A 19,205-nucleotide genomic window follows, 5' to 3' on the forward strand; every position below is an offset into this window, starting at 1 on the left:
GTCTATTAGCTTTATTATAACGCCACCAGCACCGCACCAGCAGTTACAACTAAAAGTATATTTTCAAAGATATGTGTGCATTAGAAATAATTATCACTTGTTCCAAGGATGAAGGAAAATATCGCGATGCAACCTTGCTTGCCTGTGAGTTCTTTAGAAGAGTTACTGAAGGTATGAAAAGTCTTCAACCCGCACTTGGCCAGCATGGTGGACTCATGGCCTAACCCCTCCCTCATTCCACCTTTACCCAGCAGTGGGACATTGATGGGTTACATTTTTATTTTATTTATGTAATATAAAACACCGGTAAATAGTATTTGTCTATCAATTGCCTCCACTACAAGTCGCTAACTTAACCCACAGATCGTTTGCTTGACTAATTGCTTGCTCGCACTCCATGTATAAAACATTTACCGCATTATCAGTTCCACCCTAATCAAGTTTATCCAAAAATGGTCTAGTGAATGCGTCACCATGTATAATGCACTAGCTGACCCGCGCAACTACACTTGCGTCACCTAAGAGAGAATGGGTCATATTGTTATACGTTTTTGTAACATTTTTAACTGGTACTCTGCTCCTTTTGGTCGTAGCGTGATATTAAAGTGCCTATAGCCTTCATCAATAAATAGGCTATCCTAACAGTAAATATTTTTTACAATTTGCACCAGTATTTCCTGAGATTAGCGCGTTCAAACAAACGAACAAGCTCTACAATTTTATAATATTAATATAGATTTATCGCATTATCAGTTCCACCCTAATCAAGTTTATCCAAAAACCGTCTAGTGAATGCGTTGCCATGTATAATGCATGTATCGGTATTCCCCATACAAGGACAGCACATCAATCTGTATCAAGCTGTTTGATTGGCGCGCCGTGATCCCGCGTCCCCCGACATTTTGCCGGCCAGTGCTTATCCCTCGATACTGATTTAATTAGCACACATACTTTATTTTTATATGTAGATTAATTTTAAAAGAGAAAAATTGTTTCCCTGGTTTTAATAGAGTTTGTAGCATACTTATCGTTTTATGTTTTAATATGTGTTCATTTTATAAAGGCAAAACCATATTTTGAGTTTGAAAATTCGGTACATAAAATCATACGTCTAACAAACTCTTGTTGAAAGTATGATTTTGACCAACATAGGAAACTAAACAAGCTATAATGATCTAAGTTATGAATAGAAATGTGCAGCGTCATGTATAATTAGTATTTTAGTTTCCATATTATTTACTTTAACGTAAAAACAATTCTTTGGCGGTTGCATTAAAAACGACCCATTAGTTTACTCTTCTGAATATTGCGAACTCTACAATGACTCGAATTTTAACACACACTGATTGGAACGAACTTTGAACTTTTATTCCTTCAAACGTAATCACCAATTGGCAGGCAAAGAAATAAAAAGAACCATTATATATTTTGCATCAACTCATAAATAATCTCAATAGCTCAATTCTCTACTACTATCGACTACCGACAACCTGTTAGCTCTTGAAAAATTTGGCACGAAAATCTGATGAGCGCCTCTAGCGGGCTCCGTAAGAACTATTTGGCACAACATTTTAAATGTCAAACTCTCGATACTCGACAGTACCGACTGTAGAGAATTGGGCTACAGTAGACAAAATATCTACTAACACGTAGTTAAACCAATAACACGACTGTTTGTACAGCAAAGCAATTTCACTAATCAACTAAAACAAGCCCTTACCAGTGACGTGTAATTTATTCATAGTTCATTAGTAAAATTAACGCTATTCCGCAAACAGAACATAGACAGCAAACTTATGAGGAATTAACATGTGTTACCGAGACTGTAAATTAACACTACAATTACAGTTTACATGACGGTACAGTCGGGCACTAATATGTATACACTGCCGCATTTTAGAACACACGATACAATTATGTCTGAAAACAACAAAATAACTATTGAAAGAGCTAATTTCATAGCCAACGAATAAGTGACTGATAAATCTATCTGCTAAATAAAATTACAGTAAGTGTATGAAAACAACTATGTATAAAAAATCCGTGAGATCTATCTGTTACCTGTTAACATGTGATGATACCGAGCTAAGTCTTTAATTTCAAGATTTTATTTTCACCTCGAGACATTATAACCCCAGTCTTTTAAAAGTGTTTATGGGGCCAATAAATATAGGTCGTTATATTACTGAATTCGAAATATACATAAAAATGGAATATGTATACAAATTCTTGCTCGTGACTGTACCACGAGTGTGTTCACCGAATGATATAATATCACTAAGATAATTGCGAAATAAACAACGTTATCGATCTCAAATCTTTGTATACAAATTAACGTTGTTTTGTGCTTCTTAATTACATGGTGTTATAAAAAGGTTTTTGCTTATTTTGATACAAATAGGAAAAGCAAGAAGCAAACTGTCGGGAATTTCGATGGTCGCAATTAAACTTAAAATAAAATAAAACACTATTATATCATTACTATCTTAAATGTCATTAACTATTCTAAAAAAGTAAAGTCTTTCGGTTAGCTTAATGATTTAGAAATATAACCCTCAATTGTAACCTTAATTAAATAGTATTCTATATCTCTATAAACGTGAGATACCTGAACTATTTGAAACCATTGGACCATGTAGAAGTTACGAATACAATCAAGACCGCTATTGCAAATGTATCGATTCGCCATTAAATGTAAACTTTACACATTGTAACCATAAGACCGTATGATTACGAAATTCACATTTTAGATTAACCTGAGCTATTTCAAAGCAACCTTTGTTAACAAGTCTACAAATCTTATATGAAAATTTTATCTTGACCTTTAACATAACTTACAAAATGTAGATATTATTAGTAAGTCACAAAAATATTTTACTAGAACGGTAACCATATAGCATTAGAACTTCATAATGATATCTTGTATTTGTGAAGGAACATGCCTTTAATACCTTATCACATATTATTCAATAGATCGATCGTCGGTGTTTAGATTAATTCAATCAATATTGATGGACTGATTTCGATCAATGATCTAACTTTGAGCGACCCGTCGGCGCAGTAGAAAATATTTTCTACCTATAATAGTCACCTAAATCAGTAATTAATTTTTAATTTTAATTAAATACCAATACAATTTTCATCAAATGGATGTGATAAATATTATTTTTGTCATTTGACAGGAATATAATAATAGTCCAGTAAAAATCTATCAATATAATATTTTCCAAACGCCATGTCATAATAACTCATGTTTGATTTGTCCTGAAAACCGGGTGCGTCTGAACAAGGAGCGTTTGTAACGATGACGTTCAATCTATTCGTACATTTATTAAACGTGTCCGACAGACTTTTCAATTATCACTCCATAGAAATAACAGATGAAAGAAAATGTTATGAAAGATTGATTTTATTCGACGTCTACGCATTTTTTAATGGTTACTTTTTACGTTTTGAAAAGATATTGTGTTTTTTTTTTTGGGAAGTCGTTGTGTTATGTAAGTTGTAGATTACATTATTTGATGAATGAGATCTACGTGTAAATTTCTTTAGTAATAGAGAAGAGAGTTTACCGGAATAAATAAAACGAAATTGTGTTCGCGAAAACTGTACATTTTCCCAACTTAAAATTGATAGATTACGTAATAAGTATATAGACAAACATCATTGAAATAATGCATATAACAAACACCTCTTTTACGCCAAGGAAAGTACAAACAAGCAAGCATTCGAACCACTTATGTTGGAACTTCAAACAGGAGTAATCAATTCCCAAAACATGAACATTTGACCTTGTAATGTTACACAGAGACCTACATTCTAATAACCTTTTAACACAAAGAAATGTGGTTCAGTGTTCGCTTGAAACATTTCTTACGATCGGCAGTCGTCACCAGTTTTGCATAATAATAACACAATGGTTTTGAGTGGTACGAAACTGTTGTTACAAAACAGCAAGAACACCTCCTCGGGTAGCGCCGCCCCGACGCCGTGACGACGTCGCGACGACTAGTGATGTCCGTTTAACGATCCCCGGAACTGAATTACTGGTACTCAAATCCTTAATTCGTATTCATTTAACGTCTTCTATAATAAAAGATAGTTTTCATGACTTCCATTTAATCAGACCGGCAAATTAGTGGCCGAACTCAACCATTTCATCATTATCAAACAGCATTATTAGTTATCAAAAGCTATCTATCAATCTCTGTTCAAACTCACGATGACACATTAATTATTTCGAGCTTGATAATAACATTCCCTCAATGCAACTGTCAAATCCCGGTCAGCTTATGATATCGCACAGGGAATTGTGTGCAATAATCACAAAAGCAATAAACGTATCGCAGCCAATTTCAATCAAATATAAATCTAAACGCCAAAAACGGGACATCCCGCATGTCGGGACAAACAACACTAGCATGTGCCTCATGAATTATTCGATGTTGTGACACTTGCGCCCCCGCCCCGCCTGCCTATCGAATGATTCATCCTATTGAATAATCCAATGAAGCACTGTTTAATTTCTTTAAAACTTTGAACAAAGGTGACAGTCATGAAAATGTTTTGAACATTTTATAATGAGATTTGAAACCATCTGTAACGGACGATGATTTATTAAGTTAAAAACACGCCGGCTCATAGCGATGTTTCTAGCTGGTACGAATGCAATAACAAGGCTTAAGACTTTTACATCCTACTTTCATTAATCCTTTGGACAAAATTAATTAAGAAAATATTCAGCATGCTTGCTGAAATTTAGTCGTCAGTTTCGTAGATTTAATATATTTTGCTAAAATACTGTCTAAAATATTAAACAGAAAATAAAGATGGGGAACTGTTTTTTAAAATTAGGCTTTAACCTCGGATGTTAAAATTAATTTCCACGTGGCCACAAAATATCTAAGTATTCTCCAAAGTAAGAATATTAAGTTTGTCAAAAATAATACTTGTATCTAGTTTGTTTCGTCTTAAATTAAATTATTTTAGATTTTTCTCGAATATTAATATTTTCTTAATTCTTTCCAGGTTTTCTTCGAGGAGGTCCTTCGTTGAAGCGTACTTGACAAAAGTAAGAGTTTATAATATTTCAAAGTAATTTAAAATTATAATATCTTATCTTGCCGCTCCACCGAATCTCCCGAGATTATTAGAAAACGTGTTATATTTAATTTTAATGATTTCCAGGACTCACAGTTATAATTAACGTAGGCACATGTAAATCATGTTAATTCGTGAATATCTTATTTCAGTGTCTTTGTAATTTAACGATATCTGTCAGCGAATTTTCTAAAACAATTATATTTTCTTGTAATTAATATTCGCGTTCCCAATTAGTCTGATAGAAACAGATTCAAGACCTGTATTTATTTAGGCACAAAATTTCGCCCACTTATTGGACTCAAAATAAATACTCAGGCTTTCTGTTCAGAAAATGGTATTTTTTAAGGTGTTTAACTTTTATGAGTAACACATTACCGAATCGCATATCGACTTAAACTAGTTTGAAGACACTTCAAAATCATATTCATAAATATTTTTTTTGTATACTATTGCTTTTGCAACGGGCTTTACATGCGTGAACTTTTTTCAAGTAACATATGTTCCTCTCCAATTCAATCTTTCACTTTATAAAAGTTCATCGAAATCAGTCAATTAGTTAAGCCAGCTGTAAGAGCTGTATAATTGACAAAAGACACATAACTTTTACTTTTGTAATCGTAGAATAAAGTTTTGGAAGAAGTTTTTTACCATCGCGCTATGTCCATCAAGAGTGGAGTCACTTTTGAAGCACGGGGTAAAGTTAGCTATCATTATTAGTGAACTTTACCCGGGAAGGTTTCGCAAACAGTAATGTTATCGCAACATAAATGAACTTTAACGTAAATGTATTATTTTCTAAAGGCGTAGGTTATGATACAAAGGTTACAATGAATGGGGAATAATGGAGAGAGATAATTATAATAGCTTAGCGATACCTAGCTTACAGCTATTGTATTTTGCACTGGAAATATGGAAATTGTAATATCCGTTGCAACTTTTATTGAAATGTTTATTATTGGATATTATTTATAAGTTGGTCTCAACCAATTTTTATTTATTTCCGTGACGCAAAAAAGCGATAATATAGCCTATTAAAAAAGACGAGGAATTAAATCAAAGTGGCCACCAATAAGTGTAAGCAAAGTACTATGTATATTTTTTAACAATATTAATAGAAAAATATATAAACAACTATATTTACTTCGAAAATATTACTCCAAATATATTTAAGCCATAAATCTACCCTGCATTAACACCAAAAAGGGCCATACAAAACAACCCAACATAAGAACACGCTGAGCCGTACGGGTAACTAATACCAGGTATCAATACACCGAGAGAGGAGTCGATAAAATAATCCTGTTAATGTAATTAAGCGAGCAAAGTTAAAAGGTAGACTGTCAATATCGGGGGGACGCTAAGCGGATTAGGGTAAACAGTATAAAGGGCCTTTTGTATCCGAAATTAAATGTCACCCGATGTCATTATTCAGCCTCTAGTTGACACGCACACGATCGCTGCCGTCTGCCAACGCGATGCTGACGGTCCACCCACTTTTATAATATACGATCGGTTGCCGATACTGTGATTGGAGTTTACGTTGCTATACGTCTAGTAGGATTTTTGTTTGATTAGATATTAAGCGTATGTAACGCTGTTTTATTTAAATATGGACCATTTGTATCGATGGCATAAGAGCTTAAAATTTAACTTTAATAAAAAAATATATACTGTATGACTTCAGATAGCAGATTTGAACAATTAGTTTAAAATGTCATTCAAATTAAATTAAGTTCTAAACTAAATTCTAACGTAATCGTATGATATAAACGTCCTTATTAGCTAACCCATTAATTATACTCGCAACGGCTGTCGAAGATGCCGCCAAACCAAACTTTGTGTTGAGGAAGTATTAAAATATTACCAAGAATTTAATCCAATTTCCACAAACAATAACATCGTGTTCCATTATTACGGTCGCCTCGTTTCATACGAATTATATAACACATTCATATCCAACGCGACAGATAATTCACGTATGCGGCAATAATATTGCAAATTATTGGATAACGTGACATAAAATTATACGGTCACATCACGGGTTCAATTTTCATAACGAGCGAAATAACAGGGTAGGGGCCGTGAGCTCATACCTACGATTCAGAATCGTTTTTTACATTAAACGCGATTTTCCGTACTATCCTTTAATGTGTATTGTTATGGGACACGATAAAATTAACGATTCGATACGTAGAATACTGCAATGTTCTTTCGCACATATTTAATGAAATAAGTTTAAAAAAACAAAGGCTTTACGAGTAATTGAACTAAAGACAGGATAATAAATGAATGGCTTTTTTCTAACTGGCGTAAATCGCGCTGTCAGTCCCACGTAATAGAATGCAAATGGGATTTTTCGTCAAGATACAGACGGTTGATAAATTAAAGTTTAATTTACGTTTTTATCTACCTGTTTTCCTCCGTGATTTTGTTCGCGGAAATTATTGGGAGTTCTCTTTTGATTTATTCTGTTCTAAATAAACGGTTTTTATCATAAAGTTTTATTGGTAATATATTAAATGCACCCATTTCCCTGTCTTTATAAACTAGGTACAACAAAGTTGATTTATTGCGAGCTTGAAGCGATAAAGGTAAACTTGGATTAGCAAACCCATAAATTAACGGCAATGCCTAGACGTGTATATTAAGACCTTAAGACCGACGATAGCTTGAGCCTCCAGATACACAGCGTATTTACTTAGACAGTTGAATAGATATCAACTAATACCTTGAAAGACTTGCGCTATTTCCTTCCTAAGTTATTTGTACGCTTGTACAAAATGCTTTTATATGAATAAGGTTTCGATTAATTTATAACAAATACATTTGTGTCGATGTATATGCAAAGTTATGATTTAGGCATTATTTTTTTTGTTTTGCTTGAATCAAAAACTCTCGGAAAACTTTTTTTACATTTATTCTTTTTTAATCGAAATGTACACATTTAAAGCCAAAGGTTCATAGGATCAGACTTATCTAATTAAGAAAGGTAAGGTTACATTTTAACGAACATAACAAACGCTAAAACTGTTCCCTTAAAAACAAAAATTATTCGAATAATACAGCTTTATTTGAACTATATTTATTCAGTATTTCTACTGTATTACAACGTAGTGCAATATGAAATCCGTTTAGTGCATTAAATGTCAAACTAAGTGAACCCTGGCAGCTTGCGATAACATCAAACTGCGATCGTTGTTTGCCCTTGTCAAGATATTAGCTTCATTGTTCTATTATGCTTATTGTTTTGATATAAATCTATGGATTTATTGTACAAATACTTTATTTTGACAAATATGACTCAGAAAAGAGATTTGTAGGCGTTGTAGCAAACGGTGGGTCTCTGCCTACCTCTCTAGGCAATAGCTTGAGTTTATGTAATGTAATGTGTGACTTATGCCCGGTTTCTGAGGTACATTTAGCGGTAGTTTATCTATTCAATAGCGTTTTTTTATATGAGTTTAAACGCTATTTTCTAAAGAGCCTTTGTTTTTCATTTTCATCTGTCTTATTTTCAAGTTTTACGTATTTTTAATTTTAATTATAACGAGGTAAGTCGTTAGAGAATATAGTTACGAGTACAAGGAATTATTAAATCTATAACTACTCGAATTTCAATGGACCGGGCAAATGTAATCTACGAAGTTTTAGACTAATTATGTCTGATAATACCCTGAGGCAATATGGCCTAAAATTTCTAACTACTAACGAAAACTAGTTTAATTTAACTACCTACGTTTTCCTTTCTAGAATAGAACTGGGAGTACGAAGGTCGAAGGTTTCGGAATCTTGCATAACTACTTAAAACAGTAGTCTAAGAAACATAATAAATGAAATAGATTTTAACCATTAATGTCCCACTGCTGGGCAAGGATCTCCTCCCGGAATAAGGGAGAGGTAAAGCCTTCATTTCACCACGCTGGCCAAGTGCGGGTTGGGGACTTTGCATACCTTCAAGAACTGTTCAAAGGAACTCTCAGGCATGCAAGATTGTTTCCTGATGTTTGTCCCTCATCTTTGGAACAAGAAATAATTATTTCTAATATACTCACAACTTAAAAAGTCATTGGTGGGTTGCCTTGGGTAAGAACCCTCGACTAGTAAAACCACTCGGCTATCACTGCTTTTCTGAAGAAACATGTTAATAACTATTTATCTGTAAGAGAAATCAGTTGCTCTGTTACACCATTTTCCGTGGGCAATGGCGTAATGGTAGCTATGATTACCATCTGACCTGACTTCTGATCTGAACTAAGAGCGCTTCAAAGGAATTAGGCATGCATTGTGCTAATGCTTGAATAAAATATTTGATTTGACAGATGTTATTCCGATTTGCATCCATTGTGTGATTCTTTGAAATATATGATCTGAATTTGTAGTCTTTTTTTATATAAAAAATCAAGCATCACTCGCGTTTCTGCACTCGCCTTTAAAGTACTGAGTATTTGCGATAGCAGTTTCTTTATTATGATTACAGTCGACGAGCTATATTTACTCACGTTATAAGCTTACGATGAGTGGTTCATGATTAATTATGACCTCGCCAAATAAATTTAGATGCAGTTCCTGATACTGTCACTGTTTACAGACTTAAAGGATAAGTTAATATTTGTTCGTAATATAAAACATGCATCATAGACGAGGCTACGTCGCGTGCCGCCAAATACACAACTAAGTGCATGTTCAATGTGCAACTACTGGATACAAAACTAGAGTAATATTGTTGTACATCGTGAAACGTGTAAATAAGTCAGCCGGTCGTGTAACTCCGTAGTTGGCTCTGAATCTATTGTGTACTCTTGTTCTTCAAAAGCAGATGTCGTCTGGAATAATAGATGTAACTCAGTTGCCGCTTGCAGTCTGTTTTGTGCACGACTTTGCGTCCAATGCGGGCCCGACCCCTGATTAGACGACTCGCCTCCACAACTGTCCACAACATTTCAAGGCTTTATTGAACTTACAGACTTGACGTTTCAGTATTCAACTCCGGAATAACTTAAATCCTTGCCACGACGATACCTGCCAACATTTGTCACGATACCAATAATATTATTTATTGAAATCAAGTCACTCTGCAAATAACCCTCTGATTATATCATCAAAGTTGGAACAAGTTACAGTATGAACAATACACATTAGAATATAACTTGTATGCTAACTTCGAGAGCTCTGGCATGTTCGTAAATAAGTTAGATACATCAGACAAACTTGTTAATTATAATTTACCTCCATCCAACTAAGACATTAATGCAAATTAATTAAATTTCAACCTTGTATCATCTAATCCAGCGTGGTTGCGAAACAATCGCGAATTTAACACTAGAACGCATCTTTTGTCCTATGTAATAAATTACTCGGTTTGAGAAAACCAGCGATGCATTATGTAACTAATTAGTCACGTATACGACTAGCGATTAACGTGTAGGATTGTCGGGGCCTTGGTCCCTTAGGGCATAAATAAGCTGATCGTGCATGCAAAGTAAACAGTCGATGTTTTGCAATAGTAGTATTGTTTATTGTGCATAGCGATGCATACCGAGTTCGGCATTTGTCGAGCCACTACCGAGCGGTGCCGAGGACGGTTGTGAAAATAGGCAACTTGTCAACAGTGATTTATGCTCGGCACACGGCACCGTATCCTTGGCTCAAAAACTTGGTAAACAAATACACGGTGTAACAAAAGGATTCAAACTTGCCGTGTCTTTGTAAAGGTAAACATTTGTTTGAATACGTAGGCGTATGTCGTGTTTACTTAGCTCCATCACATTAGGAAACCTGAAGTAGCAACCGAAGGTATAAATAAGAGTTCTTGTAAGTAATTGTATCTTTGTAGCAAACTAATAAATATAGAGAGAGAGTACTCAGAAACCTGTTTCATTATTAATGATGTCGAAGCCGAAAATCGGCCGAAATAAGTCAACGTGACAACGAGAGCTAAGAAATAAAAACAAATATAGAAAAACCGTTCGCATTTTATTCTGGGCCGTAAAGAACATGCCTTTCAAACTCCATAAAATACTGGTACGATTTGACGGGGCGTAAACGACGAAATAACAATGCTTTTAGTCAAATGTCACCTAAAAAGATAAAAATGTACAAATCTTTGTTTGCAAGAGAAAATCACGAAATATTCGAATGAATGAAGTCAACAAAGACGTCAAAATACATTTGTGTTTAATTGCAGAACTTATATACTGGTAATAATGAAAACCTTTTAGTCGCAATGACATAGTTTAGCACGTTCACAAAAGAAAACCGTAATGCGAAGGTAGGTCTCGAGTATTACAGTTAAAAATGGTAGAACCCTTTCTGAACATTGGAGCAGTACCTAAAAATAATAGGTAGACAAAAAAAGATAAAAGGGGGAGAGAAGCCCTCAGCTCCTTGTCTACCTCAACATTAGAACCTAAGATTAGGCAACTTGTGATCACGACCAATGTAAGTTGTGCCGGATCCTCTAGCAAACCAAAATACACGAGATCATTGATTTCCGTGTTACATTAAATAATAGAGCCTGAGGCTTCGTAGTTAGTCCCACACTACATGAACTATATCGACAGATGTTATCATAGAAAACTCACGAAAAATCAATATGTTGTTTTAACACGACAATTAAACTGTCAATGCCAAATGCAAGCTTGTATATCGCAACAACGTGACTTGTTAACCATTATTAATTGTTTACGAACCAAAGTAATGACCTATTGCCAAATATAAACGATATTTGAATAGTATCTGTATCTATGATACTAGCTGACCCGCGCAACTTCGCTTGCGTCACCTAAGAGAATGGGTCAAAATTTTCCCCGTTTTTGTATCATTTTTCGTTGCTACTCCGCTTCTAATGACTGTAGCGTGATGTTATATAGCCTATAGCCTTCCTCGATAAATGGGCTATGTAACATTGAAAGAATTTTTCAAATCGGACCCGTAGTTCCCGAGATTAGCGCGTTCAAACAAACAAACAAACTCTTCAGCTTTATAATATTAGTATAGATAGTATAAGTAGATATTAACGTATGTCGATTATTGTACACTGATTGGGTCGAGATTAATTAAAAATGTAATGATATGCTACACAATGCTGATAGTTCTACCGAAGGGTATCGTGTTTTTACCCAGGTAACTGAGTTGTGGAGGTCAGATAGGCAGTCGCTCCATGTAAAATACTAATATTCAGCTGCATCCTGTGAGACTGTAAGTCGACTCCAACATAGTTTAGAAGAAAGGCTACGCTAATGAAATGTACACAATACTGATACTTAGAACTAATCGATATGTATAACAACACAACGAAGGTAATTCGGAAATCGTTTCAAAGAGGGTGAGTCTATTGTCATAAACCGAGCGCGTTTACCAATCTCAAAATTGTCTTTAATAATATTCCAACCCTGAAATCAAACTCAGATCGTGATCAATTCCACTTGGACTAGGCATTCAGAGGAGCTATTTTCTACCACTATTGAATACCAACAACCAAGAAATTTGGAGACGCATTTAAAACTATTTTTATATATCGTATTGAATATCAACGGTAATATTAAATTAATCTGTTAAACATCATAATCATTTCAGTAGCACTTACTCCTTAATATTGACTGAGAGTACGGGAATATTCATAAAAGATGAAATAACAAATAACCCTTCAACTCAATACATAGTTTAGGAAGTAGTCGCTACTCTCCTACGAAGTGGCAAAAACTTAACAAGCGATCAAATACGTGCCAATTGATTCAATCGTTTGACTTAATCAATTAGCACATAACACTTCAATAAAGAATTCGTAACCATGACTCGACTATAATCCTTAATCACGTTACAGGAAATTAACAAAATAATCAGGTTTAATTGTAACACAAATCTGTGTTCACAGCGGTGTAACGTTAAAGCAAATTTGCCTTGAGAACGGATTTCTATTTTTTCACATTGCAGGGCGTTTGCCTAACCAGTGTAGCAATAAAGTTTAGAAACTTTACGGACCCTACTATAATTTAGAATACATTGCACGTTAGGTAGAGCATTAATCATAGTGCTGTTGAGTATATGGTTCAACGTAAGTGAAACGTGGTTCATTGTCTGCAAGTGAATGCTCGAGCACGTTATCGCTAATAAGTAAAGTCGATCAAAGGCACAAACATAATGTGAGTCGTGGGATCTTCCCACGTGTTGTGGGACCCTAATAATTAGTCGTTAGCCAACAATTTGCACTTTGTCGTTGTAGATTAAGAAGTGGAGGAAATAATGTGCTCGATCTCATTCAAGCTTCTAAGTAAATATTAGTCAATGAGTAAATCTTGGTCGATTGTTTTCTTACTTAATGCGCACAATAAGAACTTCTTAGATCTACTATGTAGATCTTATAGTCCAACAACTTGGTAGAGGACCTCGTATGCAGGGTTTTTGGTAAAATTTAGAGCATCAGTGACCCGTAGGCTTACTTACATATTATTATGTAGCCGCCGGTGGACTGATGATACGGCTACTTTATTTTGAAAATACAAAGAATACTTAATGTATAATAGAAAACGGTAATTAACGCGAACACGCATTTTACCTAAAAATGCCTAACGTTTCGGCGCAGGTTCGCGTTAATTCCCGTTTTCTATTATACATTAAACATGCAACGCGAGAGTTTAAAAGTTATGACAAAGAATACTTAATTTAAACTAAATAAACCGTGCACTGGGCCCTCTACTAAACTATAACCTGTACTAAGGTATAACATTTTACTTCCTCTAGCTATTTGCGTTCACTATCCATGCTGAAGGAATAATACATTGGTCAGTGTGCGTATTGCTAGTTAGAGATCTGTTAATTGGCGAACATGATAAGCGTCGTGCGGCCAATGCAAGGACGATATCAGGAACCGGCAAATTTTAATTAACACCTCGTTTGTAGTTCTACAGCATCCACTTTCGATCTTTTATTATTTCGAATATTAACAAGTTATTAACTAAACAAATGATTGCCTTTCTTTTAAATATAACTTTATAATCACTACGTACTTATTCCCCTAATTTAAATTTATTTACGGAATTTCATCAATGCATATTTTTTGTCATTAGACTTCGCTACATCTTATTTATTGTACTTATAAAATCTATTACATTCAAAGAAACTATATCTCATACCATTTATCTGGTCTTTGTACAAAAGCTTCTTGACCCAAGTAAAAATCCCTATGCAAGCCATAAACAATTATTATATAATTTATAACTTCATACAGATTACAGTTTCATAAGTAATTAGAGTACAATCTGTCAAGCCGTAACTGCCTCGCAGAAGACTGATGGACTCGTTATACTAACTTACATCTACTCGAGTTGTTCAATCACTACATTTGTTAGTCTAATCACAATATCTATTACTGATCTATGCACAACATTATAACTCATTGTTCTGCCACATACTCATGCTAATAACACTCAAGTGCCAAAGTGTTATGCATTTAGGACGGCGCAAAATCTATCCTTATAAATATGTATACGCATTTAATACTCCCAGTATAAATTAAAATCTTATTAACCTGGTATTGTTTAATTATTCAAATTAAAGAGCTTTTTACGATAACATTACTTATCAAATACACCTCAAATACACAATTTATATAATGCTATTTTGAAACGGAGTTCACGTCGCCTCTGAGTATACCTGTCACGACCATCATCGATGAAAATCACGATCGAAATTATTGGATAGTACGCAATCCAATTTGATGTCGGCGCCTGCGTCGCGGCACAATGCAATTTACCAGTCGACGTTTCAACACGCGTGCCCGTATTTCTCCACCACACCCTATTTTCATCTCGGCGGAATGTCGCTAAGATGACGCTATTCGTCACTTGAATGAAACTATTGACAACTGAATTGATGCATTCGTCCCGAACACCGACAAGTTCACATGTTCCACGACGTCTTTACGAAATATCTTCGGAAACCGACCTATTGCATATTCTTCACGGTCCGCGGTTTCCAAGTATCAAATTTATTTTTATATATATTTTTATTGTTTGCGGCGAGGATTGTCGCCTCCTTAGGGGCTGTTTGTATGCGGACTGAGAAGAATTACGTGTGCGACGGAACGGATCCACTTAAGAAGTGGAGATAAAACAATTTGTTTAGAAAATGTGCTGTATAATGTGCTCAGCGCTGCATGTGATACTGTATGAAAAGAATCTGTAAACTAGCATTCTTTTGTGTTTATTTTATCGGCGAACGTGTCCGTCGGGTGCAGTAGCGGCTCGTGGAACGTGGATAAAGCAGAATTCTCTCGTATGAAATATCTAAGTCGAGAGGGATAGTCCTGTACTTATTTGAATGAGGCAACAGAGCGCAGAGCTATATTTTTTGCGGCGCAGCGGCGGCACTGCGGAGTGAATGCACACTTGATTGTATAATTTAGTTAAGTTAATCTCACTACGAATTGCGCGAAGCTCGCCAGTTTTCAATTTCACATTTGAATGCTATGAACGTTGTTTTCGCGTAAATTGTGTTAATCCCCCCGCGCCCCGCGCCCCGGCCCGCGCCGCCACCGCTTGCGGTAACAATGTACTCTGCGACTATGGCGTGTTGCGATTACTCAATAAATATTCCGTAATCCGAAAATAATTAACGTGTTAATGAGCTCCGATAATTTCATTGTTGATATGATACTTCGGGCCACATTTTTCAGAGATTGGCCTACCTTTAATAATCCGCAAGCACTTATAACATAATATTCAGCGTCGGAGCGCAGAGTAGCGATAAACGGCGACATAGTTGTATCTGGTATAAGTTACTGTCTGATTAGTGGCAGGTTGCCAACGAAGCGTCCGCAGACTGTTTTCTTCGCTATAAATTTACAAGTAGAGCGACATGATTTGCATCGTGCTATTGTTCTAACTTACAAATATATCTGTGTTGCGTTCAATGACATGTGTTCATAAAACCGTCCAACATTTAAACTGGAGCCTGTGCAGCTACTATTCATTCTCGGTGTTTTCCCATGCGAGCTACATACGAAAAGGCAACTTTTTACGCGAATTTTACAAGCAGTTGTAAATTGCTAAAATAAGACGGATAACTAGTGAGCCGAGCTCGTAATTTACTAGAGAGAATCTGAATAATTTAGCCAGTGTACATAGCCTCGTTTAGTCGGCTGCATCCAGTTGAAATGTTTTCAACCGGCAACATCGGGTGTGCCGGGTCCTTTTGAAGGGGATCCAGGGAACTACGCTTTGAAAGCAATCAAGTTGGTGTTAACGTTCAAAGTAATTTCTTTGGCTTCGCCGTTTCTGATAGACGTTTATATTACGTATTGGGATAGACATTTCGATAGCATCTGATTACGTGAGTTTTACATACACTTGGTAACAATAGTAAAATAATGAGGCAAACGCACGTGACTTGAATTTTATTGGGAGTTAAATCTGTAACTAAAATAAATTGTACTTTCAAAGACAACGTGACCTCATCGTGCAGAGCTAGTGAAACAGAAACAATAATTTAAATGTAATAATATAAAGCTTTTTTGCTTCAATCACGCTTTTTTACGACACATTATTATTATGTATTCTATTTAAGAAAGTCGATAGCAAACCAGTCGTAACCGCAGTAACAAGACTGAAAATCTACGCAATAAATAGCTACATTAAGAAATACACTGATAAAAAAGTTGCTAATTGTTTTCATTAACTAATTTCCGAAACAAATTACTTCTAGAAATTATTTCATACATTATATTATCAGCCACTATACTACACGCACTAATCCGTATCGCAACTGACCTAAGATTAAAACAACAATGCAAATATCGACCCCATTACGAGTGTCATACTAGCAATAGCTGTGACCAACACGTAATAACACCTTGCCCTTTGTGCCTTGCTGATTCGACACTAATTACTACTACAGTTGATTATTGACGGTTAAGCCCGGGATCACGATCGGTTCCCGTGAAAGAATCCCGTAATCCGATTAAACCACTGAGCTTACTCGGTAACGTCAACACAGCACGCGATTCTCCGCCTCTTTGCTTCTTTTAAATCGACCGTGGACTTTACAACTGGTAAAAACCGCTTTAGAGATTTTAACGATCAACAGAAACAAATCAATGCCGAAAAAACATTTTTTAAGAATGTCTTCTAATTTATTTGCAAGTATGTTGAAAAGTAGAGATTTAGCGACACAAAATGTTGGAATAAAACACCTATTTTTTTTGCTTGTTTATTTTGAACGGTCACGTACAAGTACGCCATGAAACCTTTTGTATTCGATAGCCTGTCCAAACTGTCATGGCCACACAAAAACAAAACCCCCGGGGTCTCCCCTACCTATTTATAAATCGAATTAACTATCCCCAGCTACTACGCTATTTCATTTAATGATTGGATTAAACGCCGTCCATCTAATGAACGGAATGGCTCTCATAACGTTAAATGTTACTAAAAATTAACGAGCCAACGTAATCCTATAACGTTATTTAAACCAATCCTGTTAGTACAAGCCACAAAGCATTTGAATTTGTATGGATAACTGGATTTACGTACAAAAACACCCGAGTGCATTAAAATGGGGCAAAAGCTGCAAAACTGCGAAACGCTATAATCGCTAATAGAGTTATATCGCCGCAGTATTCCGTCTGTGCTCGGCACCCGCAATTTATTTATTGTTAACTTACTTACGGAAAAAATGTTTTATTGCACTCAGGTATAACTTTGTTATGAATCTCGTTGGAACCGCTGTGTTTAATTTTAACTCGATACGGTGCTGTTCTTTTCCAATTGTGTGTACTCAATTCAATTATCTCTTTTCAGATACCTGCAACTGTTTTCTGCAAGAGAGCAACAAAACAGCGTTGTATGGGATTACAGCAATTAAACTGAGGTAAGCAAACGTTTTAATGTAATTTTCTCGTTCACAAACTTTTTAATCTAAAGTAATATGGGACAAAATGTTTCATTTGTGTATCCTTTAATATTTGGCCGCCATATCCTAAATGTATTCAAATGTATCGTTACATATTGTTTTGACCTTTCGAAACGTTGGAATTGTCTCGATCCCTGGCATTTGCGACCAATTACAAAAGGTTTTAATGAAATTAATTAGAGAACTTCACCTGATACAGGGTGGGCGTAATGCCGCTAGTACAATTTCCGAACCCGTCTATTATCTTACGAATCGATTTTGCAGATACAAGATTCTCAATTTACTTTTCTTTGCATTTTCACAGTGATTTTGGAAATGTCTTAAATATACAAAGTTAATTTAAGTAAATTGCATAGATAGAATCATTGATTTCTTCAATGTTTTGGATCGTTTGCGAGCTTATTTGAAGCTGAATCAGGTTAGAAACCCACTTGTCTGTAGTGACTAAATGGTGACGTTTCGTGCAATTCGTAGACAACACAAATATAGAACTTAACTTAGATGAAAATACACTATTATCTAAGTACGTAACGCAATGTACCCACGTGTAATTTCCTTTTCATGAAATGTTATAACCATTAACATAAACAGCGCATCGAGCAGTGAAACGGTAATCCAAACGACCAATTTAATTTCTCATTAGTAAGTCGGGTGGCCTCGCGCTGCCATCCCGTGGAACCAATTTAATTACCGAAGATTAAAACGTAAGATAAAAATATTTTTCAATTTACGCCACCATCCGAGAATACAATAACAAAATCATTTTCAAAACGATGTAATGGCATTGTTACGACAATTAGCGAAGAATAAAAATATCAAACGGTTGATTGATATTTCAGCGTGATTATTATTGTCTTGTGAATGTCACAATAAAATATAATAGAGCAATGTTGTGTGCACCTCGTAATGTCATACAATAAGTCTGTAGCCGAGGTTGTTACAGCCGTATATTGCAAGGTTCCACAGTGATATCATCTGTGGTAACTTTTTTAACGTTTCACGGTTAGATTTACGGCGCACTAAAACCGACTAGTTTAATATAACGCAAGCTTTAGCCTTTTTCGTTGAAAGTTTATGCGGTTATAAATTCGGCCACGCCTCGATCTAAGCCCGATAATTGTGGAAAACCTCCATAGATTAGGTTTAAATACCCGCATAACGTACAGGCGCTGATATTGTGCACGATTAATACGTCG

General features: G+C 35.4%; 1 protein-coding gene across 3 annotated transcripts in view; it reads left to right on the forward strand.

The window, feature by feature from the left end:
* Positions 1-19,205, forward strand: part of LOC142974011 (uncharacterized) — a 131,678-nt gene that overhangs the window by 74,755 nt on the left and 37,718 nt on the right. For all 3 annotated transcript variants that reach the window (XM_076116099.1, XM_076116098.1, XM_076116100.1), the window contains exons 4-5: positions 5,029-5,071; positions 17,898-17,967. The gene's annotated coding sequence lies outside the window, so the exon portion shown is untranslated. The remainder of the gene's footprint in view (positions 1-5,028; positions 5,072-17,897; positions 17,968-19,205) is intronic.

This window comes from Anticarsia gemmatalis, chromosome 7 (assembly GCF_050436995.1).
Source record: "Anticarsia gemmatalis isolate Benzon Research Colony breed Stoneville strain chromosome 7, ilAntGemm2 primary, whole genome shotgun sequence".
NCBI classification, from domain to species: Eukaryota; Metazoa; Arthropoda; class Insecta; order Lepidoptera; family Erebidae; genus Anticarsia; species Anticarsia gemmatalis.